Source organism: Macaca nemestrina, chromosome 1 (genome assembly GCF_043159975.1).
Source record: "Macaca nemestrina isolate mMacNem1 chromosome 1, mMacNem.hap1, whole genome shotgun sequence".
Classification (NCBI taxonomy): domain Eukaryota; kingdom Metazoa; phylum Chordata; class Mammalia; order Primates; family Cercopithecidae; genus Macaca; species Macaca nemestrina.
Window position 1 is genome coordinate 139065034 of NC_092125.1, and position 12044 is coordinate 139077077.

At 43.8% G+C, this 12044-nt stretch overlaps 1 protein-coding gene across 2 annotated transcripts in view; it reads left to right on the forward strand.

The window, feature by feature from the left end:
* Nucleotides 1-922: 922 nt before the first annotated feature.
* Nucleotides 923-12044, forward strand: part of LOC105485412 (Rho GTPase activating protein 29) — a 78757-nt gene continuing 67635 nt past the window's right edge. Inside the window, exon 1 of one of the 2 annotated variants that reach the window (XM_011747759.2) lies at nt 923-1091. The gene's annotated coding sequence lies outside the window, so the exon portion shown is untranslated. Of the gene's footprint in view, nt 1092-11141; nt 11318-12044 lie in introns of those variants that run through there. The other variant, XM_011747758.2, reaches the window with a different exon arrangement.

A 12044-nucleotide genomic window follows, 5' to 3' on the forward strand; every position in this document is an offset into this window, starting at 1 on the left:
TTTAAAGGGAAGATGACATTAAGTGATTTTTCCAAACTCCCTTTCCATAATTTTACCCATTAATCAGCTAATATTCAGGGAGTGCTTATGTGTCAGCACAGTTTGAAAGGTATTCTTAGTAGAGTTGGTAAGTGTTACTAACATATATTATATATAAATTCAGTGTTTTGTTTTCCTCCAAACATGATATGATGTGTGATCCAACATCTAGATAAATGCTTTATTTTGGTTGTGCCTTCCCCCACCGTGTTGAACAGTCCCATGACTCAAGGAGCACCTAATGGTAAGAAGCAGGTGGCGTGGTTAGGGACGTGCAATCAACTAGCATCTACTGAGCACCTGCCATGTGCTGCGGACTGTATAACAGCTGATGTTTTGAGTAATTTATTTAGTTTGCTGAAAGTGACAATCAGTTGAAGACAGAAAAGAGTGGGGGAAGTTTTAAAGTTAAGCACAAAATGTACTTTTGTTTTGAATGGGAGAAGAAGGGTGGAGGAAGACGGCCGACAAAACAAGTTGAAGACCTGAGTCCTGACTGGAAGGAGTTCAAAATGTCCACCTGAGAAATGTCTAATTTAACAAGGACAGAGAACCTGCTCCTGCAGGAGGGTACAAAAGGTGACTTTTCCTCTAAGTCGCTCCGCCTGCCCCGCTGCAAGTCAAAAGGGCGGCCGAATGAGTAAGTGGTACAAGAATGAAAATTCTTTAGGGTAACTTTAGGCGGCCCGGGATGCTGGGACAATTACAGGCCGGGCACAGCTGACCGCTGCCTTCAGCGCGCGAGCTACAGCCGCCCCCACCTGCCGCGGTCGCAGACCCCGCCCCCGGGAGCGCAGACCAGGCCAATGGGCTGGGCTCCAGGGGGCGGGGCGGGCGGGCGGCCGGCGCGGCTGTGGGGGTTGCTGCAGGGGCGGCGGCAGCTGTGGTGGTGGTGGTGGTGGTGGTGTCTGCGGCTGCGGCTGCGGCTGCGGCTTGGCCGGGCGTCCGCGGGCCGTGGGGGATGGGGGCGGCGAGCTCCAGCCCTCGGCGGTGGAGGCGGCCGTAGGTGTGGGGCGGGCGTCCGCGTCCGGGACGCGGGATGGAGCGCCGTGGTGAGTGTGAGGAGGTGGCGCTCACTTCGGCCGCGGCGGTCGTGGCTCCTGGCTGTAGTCCGCGCGGGCGCCGGCGAGTTGCCGTCCAGGGTCCGGCCGGGGCTAGGGGCGCGCCCGGCGAGGCAGGCGCGGATGAGCGGGAGGACGCGGGCGGGCGCTGCTGGTACGCCGCGGACCCCGGGTGCGCGCGTACCGAGTTGGGCAGCCGGCGGGCAGCTGGGGAGAAGCTGGCCGGGTGGACTTTCCTCCCCTTCCAGGACCCCCCGAGCGTGTCTCAGCCCCGCTAGCCACCCGCCTTCATCGCCTCACTGCGGAATTCACGGGCTCCTTTACCCTTCCCCCATTGGTTTCCTTCACGGGGTCTTCAAGTCCGTCTTTCTCACTTGGGATCCTTTTTGGAAGTTTGGTGACGTTTTCTGAAATTTCAGTCTGACATATGTAAAGGCCGAGTAAAACAACAGACATTTCATGTTCCATATTTACTTTTTCTTATTGCACTTCACCTCACCTAGGCCCTGGCTATTAGGGGAGGGAGATCTAAGGTTGTAAAACACCGTTTTGCGCATTCTCACTGTGTGCCCCTTCTGGAGCGTCTTTGTCGTTCCCTCCCACCCTACTCCTCCCGTTCTCGCTCCCCGCTCATTACTGCCCTTCCATCTTTTCCCAGCCATGGCTCTAGGGCAAGTCGTGTGCTCTGCAAAATCGGAAGGGACAAGCTGGGAGATTGCAGCTACCACCTGGAGAGCGGACCCCGGTGCGTTTGTTTCCCTAGGTGTCCCAGGACCGGGTCTGTGATAGAAACTTGGTGTTCCCGGGGAAGGTCTTCCCTTGGTTTAAACAGAGCAGTCAAGGACGTTCCTCCCTTGTCTTTCAGCCCCTCTGATAGGTCCAGAGTTTATTTCACCTTTTCACCACCACCACCCCTCTTTAAAGACCGAGGGTGGCGTTCCACATTGTGTTTTTTGGATCTTTGACATTCTCTATTTTCTAAAGATGGATCTTTTTTGGGCAAGGGGTGGAGGGGTTAGGGGGGAGGGGAATGTTAGGAGGTGTTTTATGAAAGTTCCAAGTAGCTTTTTGTTCTACATTTACCTTTTTCTTTATTATTCTTTGGGAATTAGCTTCACTTCCTCCTCATTCAGTTTGGGAGAGGAGATTCCTTTTTCAAGAAAAATACTTCAAAATTAGATATGAAAGTGAATATTCAGAATGAGGGAATCACGACAAAATTATGGGAGTCTTGGAGATTAGGTCCCTTTCTGTAGTGATTTCTTTACACAGTTTGCCAGACATGCCATTTCAAAATGCCTCCTTGTTACAGGAACTGTGTAAGTGAGCAACCCTGATGCTTAAGCTTCGTGAGCTTTACGGTATATACAGTTCTTGTCTCATGATTCTGAGAAGAGTTTAAGAGTGAACTTGAAGAAAATAGAATAGGCCTGAGTAGAAAATGTTTCAGTCCCCCCAAAAATAGAACTTTGGCTGAGATGTAGAAAAGCGCTGCTCAAGAATGCATAGTGGTTGGTCATTACTGCTCCCCTCACCTCCTTAAAATAGAATATGCACCTCAGTTGTTAGCACCTTCACTTCCTCGCCTTTTAAGGCTCTTGACCTAGGAACATGAGCTTTTATATTTTATAGCCACTGCTCTTGGTCCCGGGGGTTAGCACCACATTGAACAAACTTCATGCCCAGAAGTTACCCTGAAGAATTTTCATTCTTGTGCCACTTACTCATTCAGCATTCACTAAGAAAATTTAGTCTGATCCCATTTTGTGGTAGACAGTCCTGTAGAACCTTTGCATCTTGGGTAGCAACAGACAATACTGATGGGGCCCAAGGTATAATATCATGAGTTTCCCAAGTATGTTGAATGTCCTATGGGAAAGTAGAGGGATGCTTTATATTTAGTGGAGGAAATGAAAGGCTTCTTGAAATTTCCCCCACACCTACACCACCAAGGCATTCCTAAGCAACCGCTGAAATTCTTTTGTCATTTAAGATTAGGTTCATATTCTCTAGAATTTTATGTAAATGTAATCATGCCAAAGATATACAGTGTGTGCGTGTGCCTGGCTTCTTTCATTTAGCTTAATGCTTGTGAGATTCATCTATGATTTTTTGCTATGTCATGGATATTTATGTTAAATAGTATTCCATCATAAGGCTGTACCACAGTTTATCTGTGGATGGAGATGGGGTTGTTTTGGTTTTGACTATCATGAAAAATTGCTATGCATTTATGTGCAAGTTTAGGGGTGAATGTATGTTTTCATTTCTTTTGGATGCATGTAAAATGAGAATTACTGGGTTGTATGTTAAATGTATGTTTACCTGTGTAAGAAAATGCTAGGCTGTTTCACAAAGTGATTGTATACCTTGTGTAGAAGCATGTATTACAGTTACAGTTGCCCTACATCCTCACCAACAGTTAGTATTTCAGTCTAGCTGAAATTAAAATTTCTTGCGACTAGTCAGTGGTATCTCATAGAAGTTGAAATTTGCATTTCCCTGATACTAATGGTATTGAGCAGTATTTCATGTGCTTGTTGCCCAGTTGTGCATCTTCTTTTGTGCAGCGTATGTTCACTTCATTACTCATTATTTTATTGGATTGTTATTTTATTTTTATGGAATTGTAAGACTTCCTGATATATTTGGTTACAAATCCTTCGTCAGATGTTTTCTCCCAGTTTGTGACTTGCATTTTATTTCAACACTGTCTCTCAAAGAGCAGAAGTTTTGAATTTTTTTTGTTCAATTTTTTTTTGTTAGTGTATAGAAATAAAATTGATTATAGTGTGTTAACTTTGTATTCTGTGACCTTGATAATATTCATTAATTAGACGTAGTAGCTAATTTATAGGCTTCTTGAGGTTTTTTTTAGGTACACAAACATATTGTCTCTGAGTATTTTACTTCTTTCTTTTTAAATATGAATGCATTTTATTTCTTTCTCTTGTCTTACTGTACTGGCTAAGACCCACAGTAACAATATTAATCCTGATCTTAAGGAGAAAACCTGTAGGTTTTTTTGTAGATGCCTTGTATCAGATTTTATCAGATTGAAGAAATTATCTTCTATTCCTACTTTGTTGACTGTTTAATCATGAGTGGCCATGGAATTTTGTCAGATGCTTTTTCTGCATCTTTTGAGATGATCACATGGTTTTTTTCTAGTGAATGTTAAACTAAGCTTGCATTCCTTGGACAGACCCTTCTTGGGCATTATGTATTATCCTTTTTATATATTGTTGGATTTGACTTGTTAATACTGTGTTAAGAAATTTGGTGTGTGTATGTGTGTGTGTGTGTGTGTGTGTGTGTGTAATATCTTTGTCTGATTTTGGTATCAGGGTAATGTTGGCCTCATAGAATGAGTTGGGAAGTGTTCTTATCTCCTCTATTTTCCAAGAGTTTGTATAGGATTATTTTATCTGGTTCAGTGAATTTTTTAAGTGAAGCCCATGTAGGTGTAGTTTTCTTTGTGGGAAATTTTCAATAATGAAATCAGTTATTTAATACATGTAGGGCTATTCACATTTTCTATTTCTTGTGTCAGGGTTAGTAATTTGTGTCTTTCAAAGATTTTTCCATTTCATCTCAGTTTTTAAGTTTATTGGCAAAATTGTTTGTAACATTCCCTTGTATTCTTTTATCCTTGCGTCTGTAGGGTCTGTGCTGATGTTCTTTCTTCCGTTCATATTAGTGATTTGTGTTTTCTCTATTTCTTGATCAGTCTAGCTAGATATTTAAGAATTTAATTGATTTTTTTCAAAGAACCAATTTTTGGTTACATTGATTTTTTTCTATTTTCTGTTTTCTAAATCATTGATTTATGTTCTTATCATTATTTACTTCAGCTTACTTTAGGTATAATTTGCTCTTTGTTTTCTGGCTTCTTAAAATGGAAGCTTAGATCATTGACTTTAGACATTTCTCTTTTACAATAAGGCATCTAAAACTGTGTATTTATCTAACCATGACTTTTACTGTGTAATCTCCACATTTTGAAATGGGTTTTCATTTTCATTCAGTTCAAAATATATTAAAATTTCCCTTGTGGAAATTTGACCCATTGGTTATTTTAAAGTTATATTTTATAATTTACACATATTTGGGGATTTCCTGGTTATCTTTCTGTTACTAGTTTCAAATTTAATTTTTTTTTTTTTTATCAGAGGACATACACTGTGTGATTTCAGTCCTCTTAAGTTCATTGGGACTTCTTTTTATCATCCCATATATGGCCTATCTTAGTGAATATTCCGTATACATTTGAAATGAATGTGTATTCTGCTGTTTTTTGGTGGAATCTTCTGTAAATGTCTATCAGGTCAAGTTGATTGACAGTGCTATTCAAGTCTTCTATGTCCTTACTGATCCTTAATGATTTTCTGTTATTCTATTACTGAGAGAAGAATGTTGAAATCTTAACTGTCGTTGGGGATTTGTATATTTTTCCATACATTTCTCTCAGTTTTTTTCTCATATTCTGCATCTCTATTTTTAGGTACAGATACCTTCAGGATTCTTGTCATTGTGATGAGATGACTCATTTATCGTTATGAAATGTTGCTTTTTATCCTTGGTAAAATTCTTTGATACCTATATTATAGAGCTACTTTGGCTTTCTTATGATTAGTGTTTGCATGGTGTGTCTTTTTCTGTTGTTTTACTTTCCATATATCTGTGTCTTTATATTTCAAGTCTGCGTTTTAATAGGCAAAATATAGTTGGGTCTTACTTTTTTACTCTGAGAATCGCTGCGTTTTTACTGGGCTGTTTAGATTATTATATTTAATGTAATTATTGGTATGATTGGATTTTTTTTTTTTTTTTTTTTTGAGACGGAGTCTCGCTCTGTCGCCCAGGCTGGAGTGCAGTGGCGCGATCTCGGCTCACTGCAAGCTCCGCCTCCCGGGTTCACGCCATTCTCCTGCCTCAGCCTCCCGAGTAGCTGGGACTACAGGCGCCCACAACCGCACCCGGCTAATTTTTTGTATTTTTAGTAGAGACGGGGTTTCACCGTGGTCTCGATCTCCTGACCTTGTGATCCGCCCGCCTCGGCCTCCCAAAGTGCTGGGATTACAGGCGTGAGCCACCGCGCCCGGCTGGTATGATTGGATTTAAGTCTGTTACTTTGCTGTTTGTTTTATTTGTTCCATTTTTTGTTTCCTTTTTCTTCTTGTCCTGCCTTTTTTGTTGTTGTTGATTTTTTGAAATTCTGTTTATGCCCACTATTGGCTTAATTAACTTTATCTCTGGAGATTTTATTATACATTTTTAACTTACAGTATACCTTCAAACAATATTACACTACTTTACCTATCATGTAAGAACCTTACTGTATACTTTCATTTCCTCCTCCTTTATGCTATTGTCATACATTTTGCTTCTGTATATGTTATAAATTCCACAACATATTATTACTTTTGTAACAAAATTATAAAATGTGCCTGTTCTGAAGCTTTGTTGGAGTGTGGCTAGAGTACAGTTTTCACTAGAGCTAGGTTAGATGTACTGTGAGGCCTGCCCTGGGATCTCCCCTGGGGTGTTCAGTAGGTCTCTCTACTCTGGCTGATGAAAATTTGGAGTTCTTCCAGCCCTGTGGGAAACCTGGGAATTGTCCATCTATAGCTTTCTGGAAATCCTTTGCCAATCTTTGTGGTGTTTTGCTGTATACATGTGCATCTTAGTCTTCAGCAAGATAATTAAGAAATTCCCTATGCAAATTTCTGGAGCTCTTTTTCTACATCCATAGTCTCTAGTACTCTGTCCTACAGATTCTGGTGACTCCAGTCTCCTGGAACTAAGATCTCTGTCTCTTCAACTTGTTAAGAGTGCCATGGTCAAGAATGTGACTTGAGGCAGAAAGTTGGGGTAATTGTGGGGCTCACCTCATTTGTTTGTGATCCCATCTCTCAGAGATGGCGGCCCCGATCCCAGTGCTGTGTGTAGTTCAGTGTCTGAAAACAATACGTATTTTCTCTATTTTTCTAGTTGTTTACTACAGTGGAAGAGTATGTCTGTTTGTATTTATTCCTCCATTTGAAATATCTTTTTATTATTATTATTATTATTTTGAGACGGAGTTTTGTTCCTGTTGCCCAGGCTGAAGTACAGTGGTATGATCTTGGCTCACTGCAACCTCCACCTCCCGGGTTCAAGACATTCTACTGCCTTAGCCTCTTGAATAGCTGGGATTACAGGTGCACACCACCAGGCCTGGCTAATTTTTTGTATTTTTAGTAGAAATGGGGTTTCACCATATTAGCCAGGCTGGTCTCAAACTCCTAACCTCTGGTGATCAGCCCGCCTCGGCCTCCCAAGTGCTGGGATTACAGGCGTGAGCCACCGTGCCTGGCCGCATTTGATATATCTTTTAAGGATATTTTAATCTAGAGATTTTTCTTTCCATCATTTTTCCTGCAGTTTATCTGTTGAAGAAATCATGTTTATCCTATAAAATGGCCCACAGTCCAGATTTTTCTGGGTATACACTATGGCATAAGTTAACATGTTCCTAGATCTTATAGCTTTTTAAAAAGTGGTAGTTGGATATAGAACAGGGTGTTTCACTTTGGCACCATTGACCTTTTGGGCTGGATAATTATTTGTTGGGGGTGAGGGCAGTCCTATGCATATGGGAAGTTTAGCAGCATCCCTGGCCTCTACCCACTAGATGTCAGTAGAATCCCCCTCCCCAGTTATGACAACCAAAAATGTCTCCAGATACTGTCAAATGTTTTTAGACCCATGTTCTGCTATGAAAAGTAGGCTACCTAAACTACAGAATTGTCTTCAGGAAGATGAAGCAAAATTAACAATGCTGATAATGTCACCACTGTGGATAGAAAGAATACTAATCCATTCAGTCTGGTACCACAGACATTTTGAAGAGAACACATGAGGAAGATGTGGGGAATATAAAAGTTAAGGCTGCACTGAATGGCTGACTTGAACAGCATCATAGAGGATGTGAATTTCTGTTTGAGAAGGAAAAATTACTAGAGGCAATAATAATACAAATGGTAAAAACACAAGTATTAAAAAAAATTATATGTTGCTTCCAGAAATGTTTTTCTGCAACTTGTTGAAAAACTTAAGATATTGGATTGCTATGGTAGATACACTGATGGTTTTACTCTTTTTTTCTGAACACTACAATTTTATCATAAGCTAAGAATTTTGGACTTGCAGAAAGGTATTATTGCATCCATTAATGTGCTTTTCATATTTAAAGTGTATTCGTGTGATAAATTACTTCAAACAAATTCAAGTCATGGGAGATTAATACAATAACCCTTTTAAATTAAAAGTGAACTACCATTTTTGCAAATATTCCCCAATGTCATCATCCTCTGGATGAAGGATGGCAGATAATGTATTTTTTTAAAGGTTTAAGAGGAGGATTGAGATTGAGAGACTTCTCAAAATTTCCCTTAGGCAACCTTACTTATAGTTTATTTAACCATCTAAGTAACATTCCTTGATTCCCGAACAGCCAGCTATTGTGACTGTGTCAGGTCCTATGCACAGTAGTTGGCTGTTTTGGGATGGTTTAGAGGTAGTTCTGGTTTGGGGGGTGTTAAGAATAACCCAGAGCAGATATGAGGGGCAGACTTTACTTCCTTGAGCTTCCTGAGAGTTGGCCAACCCCACTCTCCTTGGCCTTCAGAATTCTTTCTTCATCCCCCATTGATGTCCTTCAATTTTGAGTCATCAGTGGATGAGTGTCCATGGTGCATCATCCTCTGGTGGGGTTTGAAGGAGTGTTTGTTTTTTAGGTGTCTTCAGTACTGCTTGTCATATTAGTACTGTTAGGTTTGAGGCCTAATGGAAAAAAATTTTTAAATTAAGTCTGAAAAATAATTGTGGAAGCAGGTAATCAAGGAGCCTTGGATTCTTATATTTATATTTTTAAGGTAACAACCTCAGAGCCTAATTGGCTTCATTTCCACCAGAACTGTTTGCATGTGAGAAGTGACCCTCTTTCCTTTCTCTATCAGTGGGTAGTCTCTGTCACCTCTGTCTCTTTTATCTTCCTTATCTCTCTCCATCTTATTTTCTTTTTCTGCTTCCCCTTGTCTCTGCATATTTCTTCTTTCCCTCTTGTCTTTCTTTCTCCTTTATAGTTGTCTCTCTTTCCTTCTTACACCTCCCTTTGTCTCTCCCTGATTTTCTCTCCCTCCTTGTGAGCGCCTTTCTCTTTGCCACACCCCCACCTCCATCCATACACCCTTTCTCTCCATCAGGAACTTGTTCATGATTTTGTCAGTGATGCTTCCAGTTCCATTTTAATCAGCAACACAATCCTCTTTATTAATCCAGTTCCAATTAATCCCTTATTAAGGGAAATGGTGTATAAGTGCAAAATAATATGTTTTAAAGTAGACTTAAGAGGGTGTTTGAGGTTGAGGGACTTCCTCAAAAATTTCCTTCCAAAAACCTTACTTATGATTGAATCGTAGTTGCACTGTTCAGCCTCCTCTTGGCCTGGGGACTCCTTTGTCTCCTCTTATTAGTTTGCTTCAGTTCAGGGATCATTGGTTTCCATGGTGAGAGTCTTTGGTGCATTTTTCTTTTTCAGCACGATTAGAAGGAATTTTGGTTTTTGAAGTTTGCTGAGTATTTGTGGCAGGACCTTGGACTATTATTTTGGGGGTTTGAGGGGAAAATCTGTGTAAGTTGAGTCCAAAAAATCCAGTATGGTGCCAAAGTAACCAAGGAGCTGAGTTTTCTTATTTATCTTTTTTAAGTAGCACCCGAGGAGCCAAATTTGTTGTATTTTCTTGGCATTGTTTTTCCTGTAAGGGTTCAGAGATACGTATACGTAAGGGGTCCCTCTTCTCTTTCTTTGTCAATGAGTTTTTCTCTTGCCCCACTACCCTACTTTTGGTTCTGTCATGCTCACTTCCTTTTCTGTTTGTTAAGTGGGTAGTCTTTCCTTTTATTTTTCTTCCTTATTTTCTCTTTTTGCCTTCACTTGTTTCTGCCTTCCTCGGTTTTCCTCCCTTTTCCTGTGTCTGCACCTCATTTTCTTTCCAATTCTCCTCAGCACATTCTCCTGTGTCTTTTTCTGTTTCTCCTCTGTGTGGTCATTTTTCTGTCAGACCCCAGCACTACCCACATTCTCCCTCTCTGTGTTTTTTCCTCTGTTTCTCTATTTCTTTCTTTCTGAATGTTCCAGCACTGAGATAAGTGCCATCGCTTGTTCCAGCGAGTGGTGTGATATGGGGGCCGTGTGCTTTCTAGCCCTGCTTGCTATAATTATTCCATCTTTCTCAGACTTTTTTCTTTTTTTCTCATTATGAAGTGAGTTTGAGAGTGCAGCTAAGAAAGAAAGCTCACGCCTGTAATCCCAGCACTTTGGGAGTCTGAGGCGGGTGGATCACCTGAGGTCAGGAGTTCGAGACCAGCCTGGCCAACATAGCAAAACCCCGCCTCTACTAAAAATACAAAAATTAGCTGGGCGTGGTACTGGGCACCTGTAATCCCAGCTACTCAGGTGGCTGAGGTGAGACAATCAGTTGAGCCCGGGAGGCGGAGGTTGCAGTGAGCCTAAATCACGCCATTGGACTACAGTCTGGGAGATAGAGCGAGACTCTGTCTCCAAAAAAAAAAAAAGATAGGCCTACCCTCCATAGAGGGCAAAGGGGCATAGTAGATGGCTGGTTTTGAGGTAGTTCATTCTTAATTCAGACGTGTGGCGCCCTTCCCCAGGCCCTAACCCCTGGAAGAGGGAGGAAAACAGCGATCCACAGAAGTGCCTCATAAGAAATGTAGCTGCTCATCTGGCCATTAGCCGCATCTAGTCCTCAGGTGACTTTTCTCTGAGTCGCTCTCCCTGCCCCCTGCAAGGGCGGCCGACGCAGCCCGTCACACTGGGACCGCGAGCGACCGGGCGCAGCTGACGGCCGCGTTCCGCGCGCAAGCTAGTTGCAGCCCCGACCTGCCGCGGTCGCCGGCCCCGCCCCCGGGAGCGCGGGCCAATGGACTGGGCTCCAGGGGGAGGGGCGGGCGGGCGGTCGGCGGGCCTGTGGCGGTAGCTGCAGGGGCGGCGACCGCTGTAGTGGTGGTGGTGTGTGTGGCTGCGGCTGCGGCTTGGCCGGGCGTCCGCAGGCCGTGGGGGATGGGGGCGGCGAGCTCCAGCCCTCGGCGGTGGCGGCGGCCGTAGGTGTGGGGCGGGCGTCCGCGTCCGGGACGCGGGATGGAGCGCGGTGGTGAGTGTGAGGAGGTGGCGTTCGCTCCGGCCGCGGCGGTCGTGGCTCCGGGCTGGGGTCGCCCGCGCGAGCGCCCGCGAATTGCCGTCCAGGGTCCGGGAGGCCCGCTGGAGGGCCCCGAGCGGAAGCGGTGGCGGGCTGCTCTGGGACGGGTGCCCTCGGGCCAGGACTGGAGTCCTCGGGGAGGGTCCGGTCAGGGCTAGGGGCGCGTCCGGCGAGGCAGACGCGGACCAGCCGGGGAGGACGCCAGCGGTGGCCGGGGCAGACGGTGACGATCGTAATGAAAGTTAGCACACGGCGCGTACTACGGGTCCGCCTGCTGTTCTGAAGACTGCACATTTTAACTCTTTTAATGTTCAGAACAGTCCATGATTGTTCGACTCGGTTTTCACACGGGAAACCGAGGTTAAAAACCTGCCAATGCACACAGACTAGTGGTTGGCAGCGTCAGGACTAAACTCAGGCGCTTTTGCTCCGGAATCCGTGCTCCTGACCACTATGGGTCTGTGTTCTTGCCTGGATTCCAGCCCCACTCCCACCTGCCCTGACCGCAGCCCTCACTCCAGTTGGGCTCTCATTCCTGAGATATTTTAGGATTTCCGTGGTGCATTTTCTCCTGGTCTCTGTCTTTTGGGTTTCGTTGAGAGTTTCCCTCAGTCTCAGAGGTTTGTCCCGGTTCAATTGTGGACGCGTTTTGGGGTTTGACAGTTTTAATTAAAGAAAGTAT